The following is a 20,949-nucleotide window of genomic DNA, read 5'->3' as shown; positions in this document are numbered from 1 at the left end:
GTACTATTTTTACCGATGTAGTAATAAGGAGTTTTATTTCCAAGTATCGATCTCAGGGATTGCGTAGGAAATACTTATTTTACTTTGATTCTATTTGAACAAAAAGAGAATGGTTTGGTTGTTTGGGGAATTTTTAACAATAAACACCAAAGATAGTAAAATATAATTGATTAAGATAAAACATGCTAGGGTGAGTGGTTGATTTAACCAGTTATGAATTCAGTCAAGATTTCCTTAATACACATGAAACATTCAATTACCTAACCTCAGAATGTTCTTCCTTAAGTCCTTAAAGAAGAAACTATTAAACTACCAATTCTTACTCAAATGTCCATTCAATAAATCCTTGGTTTTAATCATAAACAATATCAAGGTTTACGGTGATTTACAAAAGTTACTAGTCCTAGATGATGCAATTATAAACCCAATTGTGTGAAAACCCTAACAATCACAATCCTGTTATTGATAGTCATAGATCTAATTGTATTTGTCCGATACAAAAGCATAATAACATCACACAATTGAATTGAAATATGTAACATGGTAATAAGGAAATCATTAGTTCAAATTCATAACATACGATCAAATCAGGACCACCCCCCTAACATTGGGGGTTTAGCCTCTCATAGTATTCAAAGAAATCATAGTGTGAAAATTAAACATTACAAAGAACTAGGAGATTTTGATCTTCAATGGTCGATGCCCTTGAATCTCGCCGTCTTCAAATCCTCCGTAGTAGCTATCTTTTCAGTGCAGTCTTTTCTTTCGTACGTCAAAAAGTGTCTTTTCCTTTCTCTCCCAAGTCTTCTAATAGTTTCAGATGGATTTTCTCCCAGCAAAAAGTCCAAAATACTCTTAATGAGCAGAATAGATCCACATGACAAAAAGTGAAGTTTCTTAGCCGCGCCCATCAACACGGCCCGTGTGGATTCACACGGGTTCCCGTGTGTGCTCTCCAACATGAGTGTTTTCAGAGCAAGCTACAGAGGCATCAACACGGGCCGTGTGGATTCACACGGGTGCCCGTGTTAACCCTTTGTTTTTCCTCTCTGGGCTTTCTTTTCCTGACAAACAACACGGGCCGTGTTGTTGCACACGGGGGCCCGTGTTGACCTGTTGTATCTTCATATTTTTGCCTTTCTGAGCATCCAACAATCAACTATTAGTTCTTTTAAACCTGTGCAACAACCTGTAACAATAACACTACCAAATCGAAGCATAAAAGAGACTTTTTTGACATAAACATGTAATAAAATGAAATGCGATAACAAACTAACAAAACATGATAAATGACTATGAAACAACTATAAACAACCATAAATCTTACCAAAGTGATGAAAATATGTCGGATCAAAGGTGGGAATTCAATGGAAATGGTGACCGATCACAACCCCAAACTTGTCTCATTGCTTGTCCTCAAGTGATGTATTGAGTCCAAACAAAGGTCACCCACGAATTCATTTTCCACAATGCAACCTTGTCCTTCACAATTTGTGTTCTTCCTTTCCAATCAAGTTTCTGGTTTTCCCGACTCAGATAGTTCTCCACATTTCCACATCAGAAGCCTCGTTACCTGCAAGCTTTTTCACACACTCACAACATCTCTCATGGTTAGGGTGTTTATACTCACAGCACAGTATGCAATACCAAACTCTTAAATTTGAATACATTCTAATTTCACTACAACAGCAGATTCCACACACTTTACGAGGTCTTTTCGGTTGTAACGGGGCTTGGGTACTGTCGCATTACGCGAAAAAACCGGCGGGAAACGAAGACAACAGAGCCGCCACCGTGCGTTATTTATCCCAAAAGAGGGAAAGGAAACGCTCGAAGTAAACCTGGAAAAGACATGGTCTCGCAACCAAAGAGAATGGGATCGGGAGTCGGTTATGCGAAGGGAAGGTATTAGCACCCCTACGCATCCGTCGTACTCGACGGGATCCACGCACAAAAGGAAGGAATATGGTTGCTAAACGCTGCTCAAACATCAAACATACTGGCTGAAAGAGACACAGGAAAGACAAAAGAAACTAACTCGGCAGGATATCGCATCCTGGGCCTACTTAGTCTATCAGGCATAGACATCAGAGTCGACGTAGTTCGGACAGGGGGAAACGTGCTCGCTAGGATGTCGCATCCTATGCATATGTATCTTCTCGGACTAAAGAAGAATCAGAGCACTCGTAGCTCGGCTAACGCACGCAAACAAAACCACACAGGCAAACATGGAATCCGAATGCCAATCGCTGGACTTACATCAGATTCCGAACCAAAACACACCCACACTGGAAACCAGATGCCACTTGATGGACTTATATCGGACTCCAAGCATACAACAAGAGGATACGGAATGCCAATCACTGGGCTTACATCCATCTCCTAACACACACAAAGACAAAACAAAAGGGCGCCCAGAGAGATCAGCTCATCTCCTGCCTACGTACCTCATCTGGTATGAGGATCAGGGCAACGTAGTTCCCCTACGCAGGGACAAAGGACTAGCCTAACCAGATAACAAAGGGAGACACAACTAGGGAGACTACGACTCGAGCCTAGATGTTATCATGCAAATCATCCCTAAGTTAAGGTTGCTATCTAACTTGCACAGGAAGCAAGCTATCCTAAACATGACTTGCACAGGAAGCAAGCCAAACTAACCCTAACTTGCACAGGAAGCAAGCTAAACTAAAAAACACAAACACACAAGCACAAATAGCACACACTATATGCAATCAGTTGGCTCAATCAAGGTTAGGTTTTAGTTGAGGGGTCATATCAACCTCGACAAACAAACCACTGTAACAGGGTAATGTTAGCTCTTAACCTTGACATTGAGAGTCAAGGTGAAGCAGATGAAAGGTGAGTGAAGATGAGACTTCACAGCTCTTATCCCTGGCCTGGGAGAGCTTAAGACAATGAAGTGTGGGTCCAGGAAGTGGGAACCCTTCTACACTTGTGACACTGACTCAACATAGATCTTGGGGTTCATGTCCACAAGGCATCAACATGTGATGTGAGCCAAGGGACGACTCAACAGAATAGCAGGAGATGGATTGCACATCTCTTGTGTCTGCCAATTGCCTTAACAAAGGTCTTTGATATGTACAGGGACAAATGTAAACAAGCACAAACATTGCCTCTTAAGGAGGACTTCAGACAGGTGCCTGGCCAAGTAACAGGCCAGGTCTTCCAGACTACATGGAGAAGAGATCATTATACCTCAATGCTTAAGCTAGCAAGCAAAGCAAACACAAGTTCACAAAGGAACTATAGCAACTAAGGTACCTCTATGAAGATGCAGATCTGAAACCGTGGTTTTCTGGCCTTGCAAGGTGGAAACAGAAGCTCAATAGTGCTCCAGTTGATGAATGGAAGTATGTTGGATGTTCAATCGCTTCAGATCCAGCTCAAAAGTCCGACTGCCATGGATGGAGCTTCTTCTAACAGTACAAGAAAACAGTTCAACAGTTGTGTTTCCCAGCCACAAATCACTTCCAAAAGGCTCGTGTATGCTTCAGCAATGAAGATCAATGCCAGTTTATGAAGACTTTGCAGAAAAAAAAAGAAGAGAAAAAGTGGAGAGAAAATGCAATTCTTAGATCTAGATCTGTGTGAATGTTTTTGTTAATTGTGTTTTCTGTTAGAATTATGCATATATACCAGCTGTTAATGAACTTTGCTAATCAATCTTAAGCCAAGCCTTGGTAATTAGTGAAAATGAGTATTTGTGTGCAAATTGCTATTTCACCTTCATTTGCATGGGGTGCATGCTACAGTACACGAAATTGGGCCTAAACACACTCCAAATATGATTTTTAATCAAATGCAATTGGTAGAAAGTGTAAAAAATGCTTATTTTGAAAGTCACTTTTTTAACTCTCCCTTTTTAAATTCAAGTCACTAAAAAAATGCCATTTTGATGTGATGACTTTTGATGAAATGTGATGAAGGATTTGGATAGAACATGTCAAATGTGACTTGTAGCAAAAAACCTCACTCAATTTGGCCAAATGGTTCAAGAGTTATGCCACTTTGAAGTTCAAAAATTCTTGACAATGATTTGATCATAACTTGCCAACCACACATGAGAAATGGATGTTCTTGGACTTTTTGGAAAGGTGAGAGCAAGATCTTCAACTTTCATGTTGGACAAAATTCCATTTGAAGCTTGTATGATGATGTAAATTTGAGGAGAAGACCTTTCTATTTTTGGCAATTTCCAATTACAGGTCACTTACTATTTTTGGCAATTTTTCATCTGACCTCAAATTCTTCAATCTTGATCTTTGAAATGTCAAATGAGACTTGTATGGACATGAATGAGGCCTTTCAAACCATCTCCCACCTTCAAATCCATGATTTCAGGCATAGTTGACCACAATTGACTTTCTAGGGTTTCTGGTGAAATTCAGCTTGACTGTTGAGCTTTGATCATCCAATCCTTGGCCAAATCACTCCAAAATGATCCCTAGATCATATGAACTTGATGAATCCACCCTAGGGCTTTGCTTCCTTGAGAAATGCACTTGCTTGCTTGTTTGACTGGTCCTCCTAACCAGTTGACCTAATCTTGTCTGATGGCTTGCACTTGGGCAAAGGACAATGCAATGTTAATGACCTAATGATGAAAATGTATGTACAAAATGGGAGGTGCAAATTTGAGGTGCTACAGCTTCCCCTATTCAATCAGCTGGGAACCCGAATGGATGAGAGCAACGACTGTCAGACTTTTAGGGTAAACAGGGATTGAATACCAAAAGAACCGGAAAATTTGCACTGAACAGGGTATTTACAATAGGAAACCAGACAGGACGTTTACAGACGACTCTACTGGGGATTTTGATCTCTTCAAAGGAAGAAAACATCCAGACGTCAACGGACGAATGGGAAAAACTCATCGTTTATCGAAACCAACGGAGAGGTAACAGACAACTAGATGCCAACGGACAACTAGGAAAAACTCGACGTTTATCGAAACCAACGGAGAGGTAACCAGACATTTAATGAATGACTGGGAAGAAAGAAATACATCTAGATGTCAACGGACAACTAGGAAAAACTCGACGTTTATCGACACCAACGGAGAGGAGAACTCTGCGTGGGGAAACAGAAAAATGTTACGAACATCGAAAGATGATGTTTACCGACATCAAACAAAGGATCGACCAGACATTTACTGATGAATGGGAGAAAACTCGACGTTTACCGACATCGAAAGATGATGTTTACTGACATCAAACAAAGGATCGACCAGACATTTATTGATGAATGGGAAGACTCGACCAGACATCAACGGATGAATGGGAGAAAACTCGACGTTTACCGACATCGAAAGATGATGTTTACTGACACCAAAAAAGATCGACCAGACATTTACTGATGAATGGGAAAAAAACTCGACGTTTACCGACATCGAAAGATGATGTTTACTGACACCAAAAAAGGATCGACCAGACATTTACTAATGAATGGGAAAAAGAGAAATACAACCAGACGTCAACGGACGAATGGGAAAAACTCGACGTTTACCAAGACCAACGGAGAGGTAACCAGACATTAATGAATGACTGGGAAGAAAGAAATACATCTAGATGTCAACGGACAACTAGGAAAAACTCGACGTTTATCGACACCAACGGAGAGGAGAACTCTGCTTGGGGAAACAAAAAAAAGTTACGAACATCGAAAGATGATGTTTACCGACATCAAACAAAGGATCGACCAGACATTTACTGATGAATGGGAAGAAAACTCGACGTTTACCGACATCGAAAGATGATGTTTACTGACACCAAAAAAAGGATCGACCAGACATTTACTGATGAATGGGAAAAAAGATACACAATCAAACGCCAACGGACGAATGAGAAAAAATCAACGTTTACCAAGACCAACGGAGAGGTAACCCTGCATGGGGAAGGGTACAACTAAACGTCATCGGACGAATATGAAAAACTCGGCGTTTATCGAAACCAACAGAGAGGTAACTCTGTGGGGATAATGATCACAACCAACCGTCAACGGACGACCAGGAAAAACTCGACGTTTATCGACACCAACGGAGAGGAGGACTCTTCTGGGGAGAGAGAACAAGACTCAACCAAACGTCAACGGGCGATTGGGAAAAACTCGACGTTTATCTACACCAACGGAGAGGAGGACTACTGCTGGGAAAGCTGCACAACTATACGTCAACGGACGAATAGGCAAAAACTCGACGTTTATCGACACCAACGGAGAGGAGACTCACTGGGGATCACGGTCACGACAGAGAGCAGACAGGAAGGAACACCAAGAATACCGGGTTGTAGGCATGAAAACCGGTGACCGACCAAGGTGTGAATTGGTTTGTGTTCCAAAACACTCATCATCCTGAAGCGGGCTAGAAAAGCAGTCTTGTTAAAGGAGGGACATCCGATTCCACAGGGAATACGAATCTTACTCTGCTGGAGAAAACAATCAAAAGATTGACCAAAGAGTGCATGAGATATATCATCTATAGCCGTCAAAACGTAGATAATACACTCGCATGGAAGATTACCCATAACTGGATTGGAGGTTGTTAGATGGATAAATCGACCGACATCATCCTGAAGAGAGCGAAAGCAAACTTGTTAAAGGATGGACATTCGATTCCGCAAGGAATACGAATCTTACTCAACTGGGGAGGACAAAACTTCGACCCAAGAGCGCATGAGATATATTATCTATAGCCGTCAAAACGTAGATAACATACTCGCATGGAAGATTATCCATAACCGGGTTGGAGGTTGTTAAATGGATAAATCGACCGACAAGGAAGGCATCGGGATACCAAGACTGGGTATGCAAAGATGGCCAATCAAAAGGACAGGGAAAGGCCTGCTGGGGATAAAGTTGCTTAATCAAAGCAAATATCCGAAAGGTGAACGGCACATCAATATCGAAAACTGGATAATGATAACCATACAGAGGGGATTACATCTACCGGTTAGTAGGTAGAAAACCACAGAAAAGCAACCGTCATCACCTAGGATGAGCACACGGGTTGACTCCTCAACGGGGAGAAAAGAGGATTCACATCTACCGGTTAGTAGGTAGAAGACCACAAAGATAGGACTTACAACTGCTGGTTTGTAGGCAGAGGCCAACAAATTCCGCTGAGGATAAGATGAATGAATGCCGGTTAGTGAACAACTATTCATTTATACCAAAGGGAAGCACAAGAGACAGCCAAAAGGAAGCCAGTTTAGGATCGATCCAAAAAAGCATACTGAATCAAGACTCATCCTAATGAGGAAAAAACTCAATAGGGAAAACCCATCCCGTTAGGCGCGGGGGGAGGGAACGGAAACAACCGTCATCCACGAGGATATAACTCAGTGGGGAACGCAGAAGGAAATAACAGACACTTTCTGCCTAAAGAGTCGACTCTATATGGAGAGATCAGACACACCCACATCTGCCAGGGGAATAAATCCAAGCTGGCAAGACACTACCAATTCTGGGGAGTAGCACTGCTGGGGATACCCGCTCACTTGCGGAGTCACTTGTAGGGAAAACACCTTTCTACCCTGCTGGGGAACCCAATTCTGAAATCGATCCAATGGCGTGATGCTAAACTCTTTCCGACAACCCATCTCGGGTGGTCACCACGGCCTAAGGCTAATGGACATGTTTGCAATGCTGATGCATGAGTTTTTTTTTAGCGCAATGCCCCATGATCATGGAAATGCTACGCACTAATGATGCAACATGCTATGCTTATCTAAATGATGAATGCATAAAAACACGTCTCCTCCAGAGACAACACCGGGGAGCTCCAGGAACTCTGCTGAAGATTTCAATACCACATCAATTTCCACCCTGCTGGGGAAAGACAACCCTTGCTAGGGATGATCTCCATCGAACCCGAACTGCTTAAGGATTACCCTGCTAGGGGAGGCAACCAATGCTTATCTCTATTGGGGATGATTTCACCGGACTCGATCCGCTCGGGGACCTTGCTGGGGAAAACTATCAACACAAACTCCGCTGGGAAAACCGTAACCTTCAGACTTGCTGAGGAGACGCCGATCTTCGACTCTGATAGGGAGATGACACTCTCACTGGGGAGATACGGCCTATTGGACATGGACTGCCCGTCGATTCGTCGAACACCGGCATTCATCATCCAACCGCAGCGTCGACTTTCCACTTTTGAGAACTCCCAGACTCGTCTGGACTTTTTTGATTCATCACCTTGTATTCCCGACTTCTCCGTAATCCGCGAAGATCGAACTCCTAGGATTCGTACAAACTTTCCAGTCATCAGACTTTGAAGAGTCTTCTTGATTAACCTCTAGGATCGTCGTCCTTCTTTCGTCGTCTTTTCACCGTTCGTCTATCCCTTGATTGGACTCTGTGGGGACCTCTTGTCAAAATATTTCGCATCACAACCTACGAGTGAGTGAACATATCTAACAGCACCTGCAAAAGAGATCGTTAGATAAAAGCGTGCCCCAGTCGTGCCAACACTTCAACACCTGGGTCACTCAAACTTCCGAATAAGATTTCCAGATTTCAATCTTATAAGCATGCGTCGGAAGGGACCTCTATGTTTCAAAAATGCAAATATTATTTATCAAAATAAACGGATGTTTTCGTAATCAGAGCGGTAATGAAAACAAAAACAAAACTATTTGACTGAACACACATTAATTGACTGAAAAAAAACTGGCTCAGAACCGAGCAACACACAGGAAGCAAACCCTGAAAAGAGGTGATTGCGCACAAAAGGAAAAACCTATCCTAATGGCAACGTGAAACCGTGATCTCATCGGGTTCCAACTCGGTTACACCTCATATGTCCTCAAGACTTTCCGCACTTTCTGTCTTCTGAACAAGACGATTCCGATCGATCTCTGTCGGAGATTATCCAAGTCATATCCCAAAGCACAAACGATCATGATGGACGCAGTTGTTCGTTTCAGTCCCTCTTTTGCCTGGACCGCCCTTTCGGGTTTTCAGTCCACCGGGATACCCCTTTTTGCCCAAGTCGCCCTTGTGGGGTTTTCAACTTACCGGGTGTACAGTCTTTTTCTTTTTATCCCTAATTTTTGCCCGAACCTTTTTCTTCTTTTTTTTCCTTTTTTCGGTTCGCCGGGATGCCCTTTTTTGCCTGGACTCTTTTATTCTTTTTGTCCAACGGGTCTCTTTTACGAAGTATCTTTTAACTGCGTCCGCATTCCCTAGGGATGAAAAATCCTCGCCACTCATGGTCGTCAGCAGCAAGGTTCTGTCAGAGAAGACCTTCTTGACCATGCTGGGGATTCATGATTGTGTCCACTTGCCCCTACGATCGTTGAGGAGGAAGGATCTTTTTCAATACCGCTTTCCCACGTGGGATGCACGAGGTCTCACTTTTCGGTCAACAACACGCTTCATTCACTGGGTACAACTGCCCCTTGACAAGTAACTGCCAACATCTTTTCCTCAGTCAGGCTCAACGTCATACCGAGTCTTTACCCGCTCAGTCTTTTCCAATTTTACATCCACCAGGACTCTCCACAATGGGATCTAGACCTCAGCAAGTAATATCACTTCTATCCCATACATGAGCAAGCGCGGCGTTGCCCCAGTAGATGCACGCACCAAAGATCAATACCCAGGATCCAAGCTTCGTACTCAGCCACCATCGTTGGCGCATTCCAATGTTATCCGGGCAACGAAGGGAACATGGGATCCCTTTGGCGTAACCAAAGCATCACTAACTCATCCATATTACTCTCCCCCTCAGACATCAGAATCCGTTCGAATTCAGGGTCAGGCCCCTCCTCCAGGATCGGTTCCTCATAATCTTTCGATCTGAGCACCTCGAGATGTCTTCATCAGGGAACTCAAACTTCCTTGGTTGATCTTTAACGGGTTACTGGGCGAGGTAATCAGACAATACACTCCCCTTTACAACTCTTTGAGAGGTATACTGAACATTCACAAATCCGTCAGAATCATCTGCCCTTTCGCAACCCGTCCGGTCGATACTGACTTTTCAAACGCATACTTGATCGGATCCATCTTGGAAATCCACAAAGTGGTATGAACCAGCATATACTGTCTCAGTCGGCGAGCAGCCTATGCCAAAGTACAGCAAGTTTCTCGAGCAGTGAATGTATTGTTTCACAGTCGATAAACTTTTTGCTAAGGTAAATTGCATGCTCTTTTCGACCAGACTCGTTATGCTGCCCCAATACACCTCATAGACCCCTCGAGGGCTGTCAAGTACAGAATTACTGGTCGTCTCTCCACGGGAGGTATCAGAATCAGAGATTCCTGCAACTTATTCTTTTTTCAATGCCCCTTGGCAACCATTATCCACCTGACCGTTTGATCTCTTTTTGTTTTCGGTTCAGGCATTTCTCGTATTGCTTTTTCTTCTTCTTCTTTTTTTTTTTTTTTTAGCAGGATCGACCTCGATTCCTCTTATCCGCTCATAACAAACTTCAGCAGTTTACCGGACAGCACTCCACAAGTGCACTGATTCGGACTCAACCTCAGTCTGAGTTGTCTCAACCCGGTCAAACAACTTGCCCCGGATCTACCAGATGTCCCTCTTCTGCTTGGGACTTTGCTATCATAGCATTTGATTCTACGATGAATCATATCATGAAACAAAGTCACCCTGATACGTGACACCGGCGTTAGGCATTTCTAGAGGACAGTCTTTTCTCCATGGTAGCTTGTGCACAACGACATCGGTATCTGACCCTGGCATATCCTGACACGACCAGTCGAAGGTATCCACATGCTCTTTGAACAGGGCTACCATTCTGCTCTCGACTCGCCTCTGAAGCGACCCCAACTTTCACTTCCTTTCTGACCTCTGCGGTGCTTGGAATATCAATCTTGAATCGCTCCTCGTGCGGTTGAATCACCTTCTCCTCTTGTTTCAACAACCTGGCTAATTCCAGCAGATCACAATCTTCTTCGCCTTATTCTTCGGCACGATAGATTAGATTGTCGAAGTCATACAGAGGTGTAACCGAATTGTTATCAATGAGATCAGGAGGATAGTCACTTTTGAGGTCGGAACAAGACGAATCAAAAGGAAAGAAAAATGAAAATAAACATTGCCATTTTTATTTTTATTCTTTAACTGCAAAAATAATTGAAAAACAGGGAACACCGCTTTTAATCACAAAAACATCCATTTATTACTGATGCAAAATGTTGCATAATGAAACACATGAGATGGCCCTTACAATGGACCATTACGTTTCGGGCAAGACGTATGGCTTTCATGCAAACAAAATTGAAACAGAAATACTACACTTCCAGATGAGTGACAGTGACGATCTTGGAGGCCTTCCAGTTCCCTGGTACGCACGATTTTATCCACAACTCAAGCTTGTGATCACTGTCGATCTCTTCGCCCACTGTACAGGTGTGACCTGGATCCAGCATTCCTGCACTGACGAAAGTGTACGGTGGACGGCATCCTCTGCTTTGTCTAGACAAGTCTCGATCTGGCTGATAGTCAACCCCGAACATATCAGCCTTCACCACAATGTCCACGATCTTTCCCCAGCCTAGAGCTTCTCCGTTCTTCACCATTTCCAAAGCCTGTTTGTAAGAAGAAATGGGCAGCTTCCTCTCTTTCTCAGCAAGAATGGCGTTCTCTACCTCGATGGTTTCAACGGCCTGACTTGGCGTTTCAATTTTTTCACCATCCATTTCTACTTCCATCGTCCTCTGGATTGTTTCCCCCATCACTATACACCTGTTTGTGGCGACGACCGCACAACAGTTATCAATATTAGAGAAAGCCCCACTTTTCATCAGATATTTTGAGACCACAGACACTGAAGTTTTTAACTGATCCCCATCAGTCACATCTGTTCCTCTCTTGTCCTTGGACATTACCTTCGCACCCACAGGACCTTGCATCAGCACGGGGTTACCGTTATCATTCATTATCTGTGTCAAGTTGATAGCCTTGGAATCCACCATGTCCTGGACGACATGCTTAAAAGCTCTACAACCTTCAATGTTGTGTCCGGGTGCCCCAGAATGGAACTCGCACCTGGCATTCTCGTCATAGTTTGCAGGCCTCCGATGCGGTTCTACAGGAATCAATATCCTTGGCCGAACTAACCCAAGATCCCTTAACCTCTTGAACAGAAGAGCATAAGTCACGGGTGGCTTATCAAACTGACGATCCGTCTTTCCCTTCTTCACCTGGCTCTTAGCTCCCAGTGCTTTCTATTGATGTGGTGGTTGTTGCTGTTGTACAGGTGGATTACCAACAGGAGTGGTTATAATGGCAGCATAAGGGTGGTAACGATCTTTACCGCGTTCTTTCTTGGCCTGCATCCCACTTGACTCAACCTCCTTCTCGGGTTGACCACTGCCAGAAGGCTTCTTTACTACAATGCTAGAGGGCTTCTTTACTGCAGATGACGGAGCCTTTCCTTGAACTTTCTCCTTGATCATCCAGCCTTCAATCCTTTCCAATCTCTCGACCATTGCTTTCTGTCCCAAGGCAAGCCCTTGCACAACACTGAACAACTGCCTCATTATCTCTTTCAGTTCAAGAATGTCGGCGTTGGGTGGATCCATCAGTCTAAGCTGGTTTGAGCAGGAGAGCTATGTGCACTGGTTAGATACTGAAACCTACAAAACAGCAAACAAGTTAGTATGACTCACACATGCGATGTCTATCCGTATGAGGTATTGCCCTTTGATTCTGGCTTCATTGAGACGGATAATATTTCATCAATAACATTCTGACATCCGGATGTCTCTCGACCAGAATCTCAATCAAAAATGGACCCTGAGTACGGATAGACATGAGTTAAATGCAAATGAATGCGAAATGGGAATGATGCAAATGCATGCAGGCAAGACTGTGCCATCCTCCAAGTCTACTGAGGATCAACTGTACTGGACCGGTCTCTGAACTGATTACCATCATCTGAAGGCCCGAGTAACCATCAATCCAACTTGGAAGGTTCCGAAATAAACGGAACCGGGGAATGCATCACCATCACAGGAATTCACTGAACGGATGACAACCGGATCCTCTGAACCAATCCTCTAATTCAACCCGGGGATCCGAAATAAACGGAACCCGCTGATAGATATCATGGCCACAACTCTGACGTCTCAGAAGTAAGTACCCACAAGCTCATCTGAACCATAGTCACCATCAGTACCTGCAAAATGATTCAAACCCTCCCCACTCACGGGTGTCATCTAGGTCAGGGTAAAGTCGAGAGAAACGCAACATAAATAACCCTTTCATAGAATATCATCATATACACACCCGAAGTATGTAACGACGATACCCCATCAGAGTCTGAACTGCTCGTGATATCAATGTTCCGCTAAGTGGCGCAATACCACCCGCTTCCCATGAATCACTCTATTCCTAGGTGTCCTAGATTTCACTCATAGCCTGGGTATTGGGCCTTTTACCTCGACTAACTCCCACCCCAAACAGAGAAACACAACACAGCCAGCAGATGAATATGAATGAATGCAAACATTAATGCACACAATAAATGCACATATATACAAATGAATGCAATAAATAAAGCAGCACAAAGCAACCAAAGCCCTAACCTAGAGAGCGCTAGGAGAGACTCGCTTAGGGAAGATGGACCAGCAAGAGGTCAACTTCTCTATGATCCCCAGCAGAGTCGCCAGCTGTCGCATTACGCGAAAAAACCGGCGGGAAACGAAGACAACAGAGCCGCCACCGTGCGTTATTTATCCCAAAAGAGGGAAAGGAAACGCTCGAAGTAAACCTGGAAAAGATATGGTCTCGCGACCAAAGAGAATGGGATCGGGAGTCGGTTATGCAAAGGGAAGGTATTAGCACCCCTACGTATCCGTCGTACTCGACGGGATCCACGCACAAAAGGAAGGAATATGGTTGCTAAACGCTGCTCAAACATCAAATATACTGGCTGAAAGAGACACAGGAAAGACAAAAGAAACTAACTCGGCAGGATATCGCATCCTGGGCCTACGTAGTCTATCAGGCATAGACATCAGAGTCGACGTAGTTCAGACAGGGGGAAACGTGCTCGCTAGGATGTCGCATCCTATGCATACGTATCTTCTCGGACTAAAGAAGAATCAGAGCACTCGTAGCTCGGCTAACGCACGCAAACAAAACCACACAGGCAAACGTGGAATCCGAATGCCAATCGCTGGACTTACATCAGATTCCGAACCAAAACACACCCACACTGGAAACTAGATGCCACTTGATGGACTTATATCGGACTCCAAGCACACAACAAGAGGATACGGAATGCCAATCGCTGGGCTTACATCCATCTCCTAACACACACAAAGACAAAACAAAAGGGCGCCCGGAGAGATCAGCTCATCTTCTGCCTACGTACCTCATCTGGTATGAGGATCAGGGCGACGTAGTTCCCCTACGCAGGGACAAAGGACTAGCCTAACCAGATAATAAAGGGAGACACAACTAGGGAGACTACGACTCGAGCCTAGATGTTATCATGCAAATCATCCCTAAGTTAAGGTTGTTATCTAACTTGCACAGGAAGCAAGCTATCCTAAACATGACTTGCACAGGAAGCAAGCCAAACTAACCCTAACTTGCACAGGAAGCAAGCTAAACTAAAAAACACAAACACAAAAGCACAAATAGCACACACTATATGCAATCAGTTGGCTCAATCAAGGTTAGGTTTTAGTTGAGGGGTCATATCAACCTCGACAAACAAACCACTGTAACAGGGTAATGTTAGCTCTTAACCTTGACATTGAGAGTCAAGGTGAAGCAGATGAAAGGTGAGTGAAGATGAGACTTCATAGCTCTTATCCCTGGCCTGGGAGAGCTTAAGACAATGAAGTGTGGGTCCAGGAAGTGGGAACCCTTCTACACTTGTGACACTGGCTCAACATAGATCTTGGGGTTCATGTCCACAAGGCATCAACATGTGATGTGAGCCAAGGGACGACTCAACAGAATAGCAGGAGATGGATTGCACATCTCTTGTGTCTGCCAATTGCCTTAACAAAGGTCTTTGATATGTACAGGGACAAATGTAAACAAGCACAAACATTGCCTCTTAAGGAGGACTTCAGACAGGTGCCTGGCCAAGTAACAGGCCAGGTCTTCCAGACTACATGGAGAAGAGATCATTATACCTCAATGCTTAAGCTAGCAAGCAAAGCAAACACAAGTTCACAAAGGAACTATAGCAACTAAGGTACCTCTATGAAGATGCAGATCTGAAACCGTGGTTTTCTGGCCTTGCAAGGTGGAAACAGAAGCTCAATAGTGCTCCAGTTGATGAATGGAAGTATGTTGGATGTTCAATCGCTTCAGATCCAGCTCAAAAGTCCGACTGCCATGGATGGAGCTTCTTCTAACAATACAAGAAAACAGTTCAACAGTTGTGTTTCCCAGCCACAAATCACTTCCAAAAGGCTCGTGTATGCTTCAGCAATGAAGATCAATGCCAGTTTATGAAGACTTTGCAGAAAAAAAGAAGAGAAAAAGTGGAGAGAAAATGCAATTCTTAGATCTAGATCTGTGTGAATGTTTTTGTTAATTGTGTTTTCTGTTAGAATTATGCATATATACCAGCTGTTAATGAACTTTGCTAATCAATCTTAAGCCAAGCCTTGGTAATTAGTGAAAATGAGTATTTGTGTGCAAATTGCTATTTCACCTTCATGTGCATGGGGTGCATGCTACAGTACACGAAATTGGGCCTAAACACACTCCAAATATGATTTTTAATCAAATGCAATTGGTAGAAAGTGTAAAAAATGCTTATTTTGAAAGTCACTTTTTTAACTCTCCCTTTTTAAATTCAAGTCACTAAAAAAATGCCATTTTGATGTGATGACTTTTGATGAAATGTGATGAAGGATTTGGATAGAACATGTCAAATGTGACTTGTAGCAAAAAACCTCACTCAATTTGGCCAAATGGTTCAAGAGTTATGCCACTTTGAAGTTCAAAAATTCTTGACAATGATTTGATCATAACTTGCCAACCACACATGAGAATGGATGTTCTTGGACTTTTTGGAAAGGTGAGAGAAAGATCTTCAACTTTCATGTTGGACAAAATTCCATTTGAAGCTTGTATGATGATGTAAATTTGAGGAGAAGACCTTTCTATTTTTGGCAATTTCCAATTACAGGTCACTTACTATTTTTGGCAATTTTTCATCTGACCTCAAATTCTTCAATCTTGATCTTTGAAATGTCAAATGAGACTTGTATGGACATGAATGAGGCCTTTCAAACCATCTCCCACCTTCAAATCCATGATTTCAGGCACAGTTGACCACAGTTGACTTTCTAGGGTTTCTGGTGAAATTCAGCTTGACTGTTGAGCTTTGATCATCCAATCCTTGGCCAAATCACTCCAAAATGATCCCTAGATCATATGAACTTGATGAATCCACCCTAGGGCTTTGCTTCCTTGAGAAATGCACTTGCTTGCTTGTTTGACTGGTCCTCCTAACCAGTTGACCTAATCTTGTCTGATGGCTTGCACTTGGGCAAAGGACAATGCAATGTTAATGACCTAATGATGAAAATGTATGTACAAAATGGGAGGTGCAAATTTGAGGTGCTACAGGTACGGTGGGATAAACAGATAAATGGATAACAAATGGTTTTGAACTCGACATTCATGTTGTTTGATTTTCTCTTTCTCTTTTTTTTTCGTGCATAACTTATACTCTGGGGGTTAAATTCACTTTTGACTCTTTTCAACTCAATTCTTTGTGAGCATTTTATAGGTGTTAGAGTCTTAAGTCTCGGCAAGTGCATTTTTCTCTTTTGTTTTTTTTTTCTTTTTGGACATACACATATCTCTTCTTTTTATATTACTTATGGATCTCTTATTATGCACTTGCCCTATCTTTCAAGATTACCACCCCAAACTTAGCTTTATGCACATCTTGTAACTCACAACAATCATGCCGAGTGATGGAAGAAATGAATGATTAGTGGTTAACACGGGGTTTATTATGAACAAAATGGCTAAGGCTCAGCGGGGTTCACGAAGGGAAAATATACAAATAGGGATGGCTAGAAAGGCTCTGGGCTAAACAAACAGCTTGCCTCAGTGTGTGTTGTCATGTTGTGAAGTGTCAAAAGAACACACGCAAAATCAGAGTGGTAGAGTCATACCTGGCTGAACTCTCATGCTGATGTTTAGTGTTTGGCTTTTGTATTCTCACCATGTTGGTTAGTCTTACAAGCTCTGAAGCCTCCTAGTGTCATGTGGTTTCTTTTCTTATTATGTTCTACCATACCGCTCTCTTGGTCCAGTGTCACCAAGTTGTGTCCGACTTTACTTTCTCATGGTTGCATCAACTTCTGGGGTACCTTATCAGAACAAGTATGAGGGGTGTCCTTCATCCACTACCATCGATCCCGGATTCGTCCAACAATTTCTCATCACTCTGTACACACAAGTAAACAACAAAAACAAAAATACTACGACAACAGAAGCAAAAGCACAAGCCAAGAACATAAACAAATTGAAAACGAATTAAAACATGAAAGGGAAAACCCCCCCACACTTGAACTAAACATTGACCTCAATATTTAAATCCAAATACAAAGGGGACTTACAGCGACTACTGTTGTGGAGGAGGCGGAGGATCGTGCGGGAAATGCAACATCAGACGTTGCATCATGGCTTGCATGTCATCCATGACTGTCCCTTGTCGGAACAATTTCACACCCTGTCTGGCCAATTCCACACCTTGTCTGGTTTGCTCGGTGCGGAGGGTACCCATCTCAGTTTGGATCCAACCCCATTGGTCCTGAGACATAAAAGAGGACCCTTCACCATGTAGGTTTGAATCCTGTGGGGGTGGCACAAATTGCTCTTCTGGCCTCTCATCTTCCTCCATTTCATCACCTGAAAAATCCTGGTCATATTGAACATTGTCCCCTACAGATGAGGCTGAAGCTGTATACAGCCAGTTAGCAACATTTGCAATGCTAATGGAACCAGGTGCTGGTAATGCAAGCACTTCCACATTATGAATCACAAGAGAGTAATAAGTCGGCATGATTGCAATCATTTGCTGATTGACGAGAGTGTTCATGTCGATCTTTGTCTTACCCACCACTGCTGCTTCTTCCAACAAGAGCTGACCATACCCAAAGTGGTCCGCAATCTGAGTGATCATGCCACCCACAGAAATATCACATGTACTTGCATGGCCAACTTGCTTCAAATGATTGGCAGCAAAAGTAGTTGCATTGACTCGCTCATTGTTGGCCATGCAGTGAAGGAAAAACAGCTCTCTCTCTTTGCGGCTACCCCGGTGCTATCACCCCGTCCAAACAAAGTGTAGGCTAACCCTTTTTGTGCATACCTGAAACAAGGGTTATGAATCCCAGAAGCTTTGCCCGAACTCGGGTTGTAACCACTTTTACCTGTAATAGCCCTCCAGAAATCAATTGCTGAAAAAGTGTCTGGAGGTGCTCCGGGTCCAGATACTGGGAGTCTCAGAATACCCCCAAGTTCCTCTACAGATAACTCATGATCCTCATCGAACAATCGGAAAGTCAACTGACCATAAAATTCCATTTCGGAACCGGTCCACCTGCGTCTCATCTTAAACTCAACCGTACTTAAAAATTCAAGTGTGATACGTACAAAAGTCGGTGCTTTGAATTGCATAAATTCTAACATACCGATGTTGTGAAACATGCGATGCACTTCTTCCTTTAAGCCAAGCTCATCAAGTGTAGCATCACACATATAACGTGTAGGAATGAGTTTACGTTGAGCAAGTATCACATACCTATCTTGGTGATCCAGTTCTTCAAACAAGATGCCATGTGCATTCGGAGTGCGTCTCGCACGTTGCTTTGGCCTGGAAGATGTGGCTACATCCTTTCCTTTGCTTACTCTCTTCGGGGGCATAATGGGTACCTGCAAAAATTTCTCAAAACCCAAATAACAGATTGGTGAAAACGGTCACCGTCACTACGTAGAGGACGGAGAGTGGAACAGTTTTCGTGAAAGGGAGATGAGGTTTTAAGGAGTGGAGCTAGGTGAAAAGTGGAGCTCTAGGTGGTGGAGGCTAGGTTAACAATGGAGGAAGAGGGAGTGAGAAGCTTGCACAATCAGAATAAAGAAGAATAAGTGGTGGATATGAGATAAAAGCCAAGTGGGTCCCACCATTAAAAACAACAAAATTCAAAAAAAATTCAAAGTCTAACCCGTACAAAACAACACGGGCCGTGTTCCTACACACGGGCGCCCGTGTAAACGTGTTGTTTTAGCTCTTTTCTTGATTTGGTTCAGGGCCAACAACACGGGCCATGTGGATTCACACGGGTGCCCGTGTAAATCGCCTGTTTTCTTCCTCTTGTACACGCCCACTTCTCTGGGTTATAGCAATCAACACGAGTCGTGTTCCTACACACGGGTGCCCGTGTAAATGGCCTAGTATCCTTCCGTTTAGAGGTGTTTTTGACTTTACTCTCCTAGTTCTCCTCCTCACCTACAACAAAGTTTTAACACACACAAAGAAAAAGACAAACGAAATAAGTTAGAAATCAAACGCATGGGTTGTCTCCCACGAAGCGCTTCGTTTAACGTCGCATGGCTCGACGGTCGTCCACCTCATTAGGTGAGGCGCACATGGTCAATCAATCCAGATTCTTGGCCTATGTAATAGGGCTTTAACCTCTGGCCATTCACCTTGAATATATCCCCATTGTTTTGATTCTTGATTTCTATCGCTCTGTGGGGAGATATCTTGTGCACAACAAATGGCCCAGACCATCTTGATTTCAATTTGCCAGGAAACAACTTGAGCCTCGAATTAAACAACAACACCAGTTGTCCTTCCTAGAAATCTTTCTTGATGATTCTCTGATCATGCCATTTCCATGTTTGCTCCTTGTACATCTTCGCATTCTCATAGGCCTGATTACGAAATTCTTCTAACTCGTGAAGTTGAAGAATTCGGGATTCACCGGCTTTTGCAAGATCACAATTCAAGAACTTGGATGCCCAAAAGGCTTTGTGCTCTAATTCCAGAGGGAGATGACAAGCCTTACCATAAATCAGTTGATACGGAGACATGCCGATTGGGGTCTTGAAGGCGGTTCGGTATGCTCATAGTGCGTCATCTAATTTGATCGCCCAATCTTTTCTTGAAGCACTCACTGTCTTTTCCAAAATTTGTTTTATTTGTCTATTGGACACTTCAACTTGCCCACTCGTTTGAGGATGATACGGAGTGGCAATCTTATGCTTCACATTATACTTCTTCAACAAGTTCTCCATGATCTTATTTAAGAAATGTGTCCCTTCATTACTGATAAGTGCCCTTGGCACACCAAACCTTGAGAAGATGTTTTGCTTGAGAAAGTTTACCACTACTCTTGCATCATTAGTAGGGAGGGCAACAACTTCCACCTATTTAGAGACATAGTCCACAGCCACCAGAATATAATTCTTCCCGAATGAGGGTGGGAATGGCCCCATAAAGTCTATCCCCCAAACATCAAATAATTCCACTTCAAGCATGCCCTTTTGGGGCATCTGATTCCTCCTAGAAATATTCCCTGTCCTTTGGCATCTGTCACATTCCTTCACAATGACTTGGGCATCTTTAAACAAAGTAGGCCAGTACAACCCCGATTGGAGGACTTTTACGGCTGTCCGATCTCCACTAAAATGTCCCCCATAATCTGAATCATGACACGCTTTTAAGACTTCATTTTGTTCTTCTTCCGGGACACATCGACAAATCAGTCTGTCTACCCCTTTCTTATACAAGAATGGTTCGTCCCACAAATAGAACCTGCAATCATGAAGAAACTTTTTCTTTTTGTTATAATCAAAGTCTTCAGGAATTATGCCACCTACCAGATAGTTTGCGTAATCGGCAAACCATGGAACACCCACCATCGCGAGGATTCGTTCATCAATAAACTCGTCCTTGA

This window comes from Lathyrus oleraceus, chromosome 2, assembly GCF_024323335.1.
Source record: "Lathyrus oleraceus cultivar Zhongwan6 chromosome 2, CAAS_Psat_ZW6_1.0, whole genome shotgun sequence".
Taxonomy (NCBI): Eukaryota; Viridiplantae; Streptophyta; class Magnoliopsida; order Fabales; family Fabaceae; genus Lathyrus; species Lathyrus oleraceus.
Note: the sequence above shows the minus strand (reverse complement) of the source record.